The following is a 9,666-nucleotide window of genomic DNA, read 5'->3' on the forward strand; positions in this document are numbered from 1 at the left end:
TGTTATATGACAGCATTAGCACCTCAATTTGGTAGAGAATGTCAGAATTCTAAGTGGCTAACCATTCGGAAAAAAATAAATTATACTCCTAAAGCACACTATATGTATCAGGAAAATCATGTACTGAAAAATAAAACATTTTTGAAGAAGATGAAAGAGACTATCAATAAAACCTTAGGATAAAAAGGATTTCTTAACTGATACAGTAAGTACAAATTATACGAGAAACAGTGATAAACACAACTACATTAGAATTTATTAATACTTGTGTGTACCCAGAAAAATTATTTTAAAAAATGAAAAAGATAAATCATAAATTGAAAGATTTGCATCACAAACTACTGTCGAATGATTAGTATCCAAAAGATATGTTAAAACAAAAAACACATGTTCAAATCAATGATCAAGACAACCCAATGGAAAATAGTCAAAGATCTTCAGACCAAATAGAAACAAGAAGTACCAAAAACATAAGAAATAGTGTTTAATCTCATTAGTACTTGAGGTATACAAATTAAAACTATACTGAGTTACCAGATTAGCAGGAGTTGAATAAAAGTGACAATAATAAGTATAAAAGATAGCTGTGGAACAGTTAAAACTTTAACATGACTCTTGGCAGTGTTCAGTACAACACTCACTCTGGAAAAACACTGTGACATTATTTGATAAAGTTGATGCAACTTTATTATCCTATATAGTTGACCCAGCAAATATACTCCTAAGAATATGTCTCCCCTACAGCAACACATGCACACATGCTCCAGAATACTTGCAAAAAGAATGTTCACATCAGCATTTACTTGCGACAGCAAAAACCCAGAAACAACCCTGCTGCTGCTGCTGAGTCACTTCAGTCATGTCCGACTCTGTGCGACCCCATAGACGGCAGCCCACCAGGATGTCCCCTCCCTGGGATTCTCCAGGCAAGAACACTGGAGTGGGTTGCCATGTCCTTCTCCAATGCATGAAAGTGAAATGTGAAAGTGAAGTCGTTCAGTCGTGTCTGACTCTTTGTGACCCTGTGGACTGTAGCCTACCAGGTTCCTCAGTCCATGGGATTTTCCAGGCAAGAGTACTAGAGTGGGTTGCCATTTCCCTTGCCAGGGGATCTTCCCAACCCAGGGATCAAACCCAGGTCTCCCACATTGCAGGCGATGCTTTACCGTCTGAGCCACTCCATCAAAAACACAAAAGATAAGCAAATTATGGTATATACACATGATGGAACTTCACTTATGACAGTAAAACTTAAAGGATTGCACCTAAACAAAACTGTATGGATGAATCCCAATGACATAACATTAAATAAAAAAGCAAGCTATGGAAAATGCTTATAATATGATTCCATTCATATAAACCATAAAAGTATGTACTACCTGCAAGGATTTTTTTTTATTTATCAATATTGTTGGTTCTTCACAATCGGAAGCAAGCAATCTATTTTGCTAAACTGTGAAAATAATTTCATATATATTAGTTTCCTGGGAGTCAACCAAAAAGTGTTCATCAGTCCTTTTCCAGAAACTGATGAGATACAAATCAGAAAGGAAGAAAAAGAGAATGAGAGCGTTGAATGGTAGAGTGAGAGGTCCCTATATTTTCTGTGATCAAAATCAGTACATATCCGTATTTTTTTCTTTTTTTAATTTATCTATTTTAACTGGAGGCCAATTACTTTACAGTATTGTAGTGGTTTTTGCCATACATTGACATGAATCAGCCGTGGGTGCACATGTGTTACATATCCATCTTTCACTTTCTTCTTTCTTTGTTTTACATTTTCTGTGGCATTCCAGTGACCAATCTTTTACTCTACTTCATATGGCTCAATAAAATGCACAAAATATCGGTCAGAGATTATAATAATCAGTTATATGTCACTATTACAAAGCAAGGCAAAAAAAAAAAAAAAGTCCAAAGACTTGGCTTCCAGTTCCAGTTCTCCAAAGTTTGTCACATGTCCTTCATCAAGTCATGCAACTTCACTGTGCTTCAGTTTTTTCTTCTGGTAAAACAGGGATAATCATGCCTGCCTCAGAGCATCCTCATGAGAATTAAAACAGTAAACTTTTTTTTTTTTTAAATGGACCAACACATAGTAGACATTCAAGCAGTGTCAATTCCCTACTACCATCACTGTGCTACCTGAGCAACTGAATCACAGATAAGTGTGAACAGGGGCAAGGTGGGGCTGGGGTGGAGAATGAGCAAGATTGTACCTCGGGATGCAAGCAACTGCTTAATTTGCTTTCATTCCATAATTACAAGGTCACCAAGTCTTTTGCAAATAAATTTATGTCTGTTGCAACAAAAAGAAGGTCACGGTAATTCTAACTTGTGTTTTCTTTAGCTATTAATTCATTACATAACCAATCATTATGCTCGTTTCTTCCCCCCTTATTTTATGTAACAGCCCTTGTCAATTTGATGACAATCATCATGTCCTGTCACTTGTTTCCTGTTCTTTTATCTAGCTTTCTCGACCCAGATTCCAAGTCCCAGCCTTATCCTCCTTTAAGATGCCACTGACTGTTTCATGTGCAGTATCTTATGTTTATGCTTCTGAAAAAAACTAGCCTAACATATGCAAGTTCCTATGACTACTTAGGCCCACCCTCTTCAGTTACTGAACACGGAGGACTGTTTGCAATCCTACCAGCAACTGGGGCATCTAAAACTTGAGCCCAGAATCCATGTTATTTGATACATACACCATAATTTGTATACAGTTTCTAGGGGTTAAATGTGCCCCTATTTCTAACAACGAACTCACAATAGAGCTTTGAACTCAACCTATTACTGATTTGCTTAAACAGAATAAGTCATAAAGACTTCTTGCCTTAATCCATTCCAAGCATGGGACTTTTGACCTTCTTTCCACTTTCATGGTACCTAAACAACAATAAATATTGCTGACTGACCATTTATAATTAAAAAATATGACAGAGACTATAGGAAGGTCACATTTCCCCACTCTTTGTATCTAGGTCAGGTCATGTAATTTTAGCCAATGAAATATGGGTGGTCATATAACCACCCATATAACATCCTGACCCCTATAACATCCCCTGAGGCCCTCAACCCTCTTTGCTAGTTAGCTGGCCAAATGGAGAGCACCCACTGAAGGACTTGGGAGCCCCTACTAGAATTGAAACCACCAGCTAAAATGGGCCTGGATCCCTGACTCAATACTGGAAGAGAGAACCCCTGGGAGAGCCATCTGACCTGCTTTGGTCTGTGACATGAATAAGAAATAAAACTTTTTTGTATTATGTCACTGAAACTTGGGAGTGGTTTGTTATAGCAGCTAGTGTTAATTGCCTTGACTAACAGCATGAACCACCTTATTACCTGACAGTGTGCATGTCAAAATAAAACACCAAACAAAGCTGTAAACATTCCTAAAAGAAATTTGGACAATTCAGGGAAATGCAGTCTTTAGATTGTGATTGTCCTAGTTAAGACTGTATCTCTGTGTTATAAGCCTCATGTAGTTGTGCTGTTCCTAAATTTTAAATAGGAGAGATATGCAACTGTAAAATCAATAGATAATCTGGGAAATATTTGGCAGATATTAAACCAAATTGTTTTATTCATAATAATCCCTGGGTTTTGGTAGTTCCCAAACTCTTATGACAATAGTCGAGCCTGTAAGACTCTGAGCATAGTTTCTTCCAGATTACCCCTTCTAAAGATTACCCCTTGTACCTTTAAGGCTGAGCTGGGAAACTTAATGCTTTTGGTTAAGGATGTGTATGTTGAGAGACAGTTCCCCGTTCATCTTTTGTGTTTCTTCACATCATGTAAGCAGAGGTGGTGATAGCCTTTTACTCTGGACTATCTCTTCTAGAATGGCTGCGGAGAGAGTAGTCTTGGAAGATAGAGATAGCATGTCCCTTTGGAGTACAAGTTTGTTTTTTTGCTGTTCAGTAAAATGAAAATAATATCTCCCTTTAGTTCAAAGTTTGGATGGGTTTGGGTGGGTTTGGGCTTTCCTAAGCTTGAGTTCCTCAGCTGTGACATCAACCTTGTGTGTGTACAGCACCCATCTAGGGCCATCATCCTTACTCCCCAGGACTTAGGGGAACTGGGGAATGGGCACTCACATGAAGCTCACGCTGCCTCCTGTGCCACGAGTAATTCAGCCCCTAGTCTCTGACCCAGGAGTCTCATGCGTTCTGCCAGCAACCATGAAACTGTGACAGGCTAACTTGCTAGCCAGGGTAAGATCTCAGGCACCTTATGATTCTTGACATGATGTAGGAGGATAAGTCCACTCCAAAGAGAAGCAGGATGGAGAAACCTCTCCACTCTCACAGTCCAGGGAGAGTGTAAGAAATGCAAACAATGAGGAATTAGAGCAGTAACAACTAATGACTGTGCTGCCTCCCTGCCCTCTCAGAGTAGAATGCCTAGACAGAGTGGGGGAATGAGACCCACTAGAAGTATCCAGGTTGGTAAAGAGATTCCAAGAACATCCATTAGGAATCAGGAGAGGCTAAGGCAGGCTTACCCAGGGTAACAAATGCTCTGGTATGGCACCCCATTCTTCCCTTCTTCAAGACTAAGACACTCATTTCCCTGGCTGGTGGGCGTATTGATGCTGACAGTTCATAGCTAAATATTTCTCAGAGAACTGTTCTCAACTCAAGACAGTCCCACTGCCCAAGGGAATGCCCTCTGGAGAGCAGGAAAACAACTCTCATCCAGTGACTGGTCAATACAGAGTTACACATGCCTTATTTAATTCAAGACCACTCTACCATTCATTTCAGCTTCAGAGATTCTCCATAGGATGAACTATGTCTTTACTACATTCCGTCATACCGTTGCTGATGTTACTGACCCTGATGCTGGGAAAGATTGCAGGCAGGAGGAGAAGGGGACGACAGAGGATGAGATAGTTGGATGGTATCACTGACTCAATGGACATGAGTTTGAGCAAACTCCAGGCGATGGTGAAGGACAGGGAAGCTTGGCGTGGTACAGTCCATGGAGTCACAAAGAATCAGATACGACTCAGGGATTGAACAACAACAATCACACTGTTGTCATTCCCTGCCTCCAAGAATAGATTCTGGGGAACCTTCTCAATAAACTTCTGCATGCAATAAATCTTATCTCAACCTGTCTCCTGATAACCTTATCTGCAACACATAAGCATAGCTTAGAGACTTTATGCCCCTAGATGGAGTGCCACATACAGCCTCACTTGGCATGATGGGAAGCAGTGATGCAGTAATGGAGAGATGAGCCTGGAGCAGCATTCATGTCCTCCTATGACCCACGTAAAAGACGCAAGGGACACATAGCGCTGCACTAAGAACCATAAGATTCTGAGAGCTGTAGGACTAGCAGAAGTTTGAATTGTGAGGTCACAGTGCATGGAGATTTTAACTCTAGAAATACATGTCTAGGACAAGGGTCTATTGTTTGTGTTTTTTGGTTTTTTTTTTTTTTCCATTCAGTTGCTCAGGTGTGTCCAACTCTTTGTGACCCCATGGACTACAGCAAGCCAGGCTTCCCTGTCCTTCACTATCTCCTGGAGTCTGCTCAAACTCATGTCCATTGAGTCAGTGATGCCATCCAACCATCTCATCCTCTGTCATCCCCTTCTCCTGCCTTCAAATTTTCTGGCATCAGAGTCTTTTCAAATGAGTCAGCTCTTCATATCAGGGGGTCAAAGTATTGGGGCTTCAGCTTCAGCATCAGTCCTTTCAATGAATATTCAGGACTGATTTCCTTTAGGATTGATTGGCTTGATCTCCTTGCAATCCAAGGGACTCTCAAAAGTCTTCTCCAACACCACAGTTCAAAAGCATCAATTCTTAAATGCTCAGCCTTCTTTATGGTCCATACATGGAAGTTAAAGTTACTCAGTCGTGTCAGACTCTTTTCAACCCCATGGACTATACAGTCCATGGAATTCTCCAGGCCAGAATACTGTAGTGGATAGCCTGTCCCTTCTCCAGGGGATCAGGAGATTCTCTGCGATCAACCCAGGGATTGATACATGGCTACTAGAAAAACCATAGTTTTGACTATACAGATCTTTGTCAGCAAAGTAATAATGTCTCTGCTTTTTAACATGCTGTCTAGGTTGGTCATAGCTTTTCTTCCAAGGAGCAAGTGTCTTTTCATTTCATGGCTGCAGTCACCGTCTGCAGTGATTTTGGACCTCAAGAAAATCAAGTCTGTCACTGTTTCCATTGTTTCCTCATCTATTTGCCATGAAGTGATGGGACTGGATGCCATGATCTTAGTTTTTTAAATGTTGAGTTTTAAGCCAGTTTTTTCACTCTCCTCTTTCACCTTCATCAAGAAGCTTTTTAGTTCCTCTTAGCTTTCTGCCATAAGGGTGGTGTCATCTGCATATCTGAGGTTATTGATATTTCTCCCAGTAATCTGGATTCCAACTTGCTTCATCCAGCCTGGCATTTTGCATGATGTACTCTGTATGTAAGTTACATAAGCAGGGTGACAATATATAGCCTTGGCGTACTCTTTTCCCAATCTTGAACCAGTCCATTGTTCCATGTCTGGTTCTAACCAGCAGAGTATCCAGGCTCAAGAACATTTCAATGAATACTAGTCTAGGAAGAAAACCCAAGAGCCACTCCACAGCAGACACCCCTGTACTCTACTATGATTGTGTAGTCACATAGCCTCATCCCCAAATACACACAGATACCATTTTGGAAAGGTAGAGGAAGAGGGGAAATAGATTTTAAATCTAAAAATCTGAGTCAGTCAGAAGAAAATATTTAAACCAGAAGATATTGTAAACTGGCAAATTTAAAGTTTACATCTCTTTCTCCCTCACTCCACTATCACTAAACATGCTACTGCTAAGTCACTTCAGTCGTGTCCGACTCTGAGCGACCCCATAGACGGCAGCCCACCAGGCTCCCCTGTCCCTGGGATTCTCCAGGCAAGTCACTAGACATGAGAAGCCTTCATTTTATTGGCACACTGTACAGTTGGCCCTTGAACACACAGGTTTGAAATGCATAGGTCCACTTATACATAGATTTTTTTCAGCAGTGAATACTGTAGTACTACATGAATCCAAGGTTGGTTGAATCTACAGATGCAGAACTTGTGGATACAGAGGGCAGACTATAAGCAGATTGTTGAGAGTGTGAAGGTTGGTTCCCCTAACCCCTGCGTTGTTCAAGAGCCAACTGGATGAGCAAATTTGCAACCACTGGTAAATATAGGTCTATAGCAGTATCATTTTAAAAATTCTAGTTTTCAAATCCTAATGATTGTTAATAACGTAGTACAAAGTACTAGAACCTACGTGGGTGGTTTGGAAGTCCTCTGATGCAAGAATATGAATTTTAAATTGACCAGACTACCAACTCCTTGAGTATGGCAACTGAGCTTTACGTATCTTTGAATCTCCCTAGTGGCTAGCAAAGCATATAATGAATAAACATTTTAACATAATTTACTATCAGCCTATTATAAATCATTTTGAAACCTATTGCTCCACTTTGTGTCCTTAAGTCTTTGGATTTTCCAAATCTTTTGATACTGTGAAAATATCCTTGGAAGGATCATTTGTTTAGCTCATATTAAAAAATAGTTTATCTGTATTAACCCAGGGCTGAGAGTAAGAAGTGAGCAGAGTTCTGGGAAAGGAGAAATAGAACTAGAAGGGGAAAAAATTGACAGGTCAGACAAATCACATCACCATTTTGCCTTGGGCCAGCTCTGAAAAAGAGCTGGCAAGAATAGCAATTTTACTCCTGAAATGTATTTTACACTACAACAGCTGAAGTAGTAAACTAGTATGACTGAGAAATAGGAAAAGGAAAACAGTATTTCCCAATGACCTTGTCCCACTTCAGACATTATCCATTCTTCTGAGTTAAAGTATTTGTGGTTGATAGGATTATGCACTCCACTGGGAAGATGTCCATGTCCTAAGCCCTAGAACCTGTGAACACTTTGCCCTACATGCCAAATGGGACTCTGTGACTGTGAATAAGTCAAGGACCCTGACCTGGGAGAGTATCCTGAATTAACAAGGGTGGCCCCAAGGTAATCATGAGGGACCTTAAACATGGGAGACACAGGAGTGTCTGTGTCAGAGAGGCACACTGTGAGAAAGACTGGACAGGCCTTGCTGGCTTTAAAGATCCAAAGGGATGCAAGAGACCCCTAGATACTAGAAAATTCGAGAAATCAGTTGCTCCCCCAGGGCCTCCGGAAAAGAACACAGTCCTGCCAACATCTTGATTTTAGTCTGGTGAGAACTGTTTCAGACTCCTGACCTCCAGATTTGTAAGATAATAGATGCCTTTTATGCCACTAGATTTGAGGTAATTTGTTTCAGCAGCTATACTAGGGAACCAATCTAGTGTTCACTGAAGATTTCTTTTAAAATGTAAACATAATCTTGGGGAAGAAAAGCAAGGCTAATGTAAGAATCAAATCATCATTCAGCCAGTGTGTTTGTTTAATCACTTGAGAAGAGGTGTGTGAACTGCATCTTCAGACACAGACACTGGTTTCTCCATCAGAAAAGATCCTACATGGCGTCTTTTCAGAGAGCACGTCTGACTGAGCAGCCCCCGTGGGTTTTTACACAGGAAACAAGAGGCTAGACTAGAGCACTGGGTGACAGAGATCCTGCAGTGGAGAAGGATCCTAGGGGCTTTTTATGTTTCTCTTTTCCCGAAAGATTTTTTTAGTGTGAATGGTGAAAAAGGATCACAGCAGTACATATTCATGCTGGTGGGATAATGAAAAAAATCAATCATCTCAAAACAACCTCATTTCTAGGATGACCTCAGTAATTTAGGAAATAATGGCCTATCTTAGATATGAATATGTTTCTTGACTTTAGGAAAATATATGCAATCTTACATTTCACAATGATAAAAGAGGCAGGTGACAATTAATTATTTATTGACTAAATATTCTATAAATACATTTGAAGTTAAGCTAGAAACAGTCCAAAAATAATAATGTATCAATTTTTTCTTTCTATTCATTGAGCATTTTTCAATTAAAATTAATGCTAAGAAAGGAACCAAATTAACAATGGTTGTCTGTAGGCGGTCAGTCTGCTGCTGCTGCTGCTAAGTCGCTTCAGTTGTGTCCGAATCTATGCGACCCCATAGACAGCTGCCCACCAGGCTCCCCCGTCCCTGGGATTCTCCAGGCAAGAACACTGGAGTGGGTTGCCATTTCCTTCTCCAATGCATGAAAGGGAAAAGTGAAAGTGAAGTCGCTCAGTCATGTCTGACTCTTAGCGACCCATGGACTTCAGCCCACAAGGCTCCTCTGTCCATGGGATTTTCCAGGCAAGAGTACTGGAGTGGGGTGCCATTGCCTTCTCCAGGCGGTCAGTCTAGAGAGTTGTCTATTTTTCTTTCTACTTTTTAATATTTTTCCAATTTTACACAATAAATGTGTATTACTTTTAAATTTGATTAATTAGTAGGCCTTGAAAAATTAATGAGGAAAGTTTTTTCTAATGTTGTGAAATGTTAACAATTAAAAAAGTAAAGTCATCTCTTAATCATTAGGAGGCAACTTTGCATTGTATCAGTGATCTGTAAAAGTTCTCTGAGTAATTATACCCTTAAAATATGCCTGTGAAAAGTAGCCCACCCTCTTTAGGAGACAGTCATTCTGCCCTGTTTTCTG

The sequence above is a fragment of the Bos mutus genome, chromosome 4 (genome assembly GCF_027580195.1).
Source record: "Bos mutus isolate GX-2022 chromosome 4, NWIPB_WYAK_1.1, whole genome shotgun sequence".
NCBI lineage: Eukaryota > Metazoa > Chordata > Mammalia > Artiodactyla > Bovidae > Bos > Bos mutus.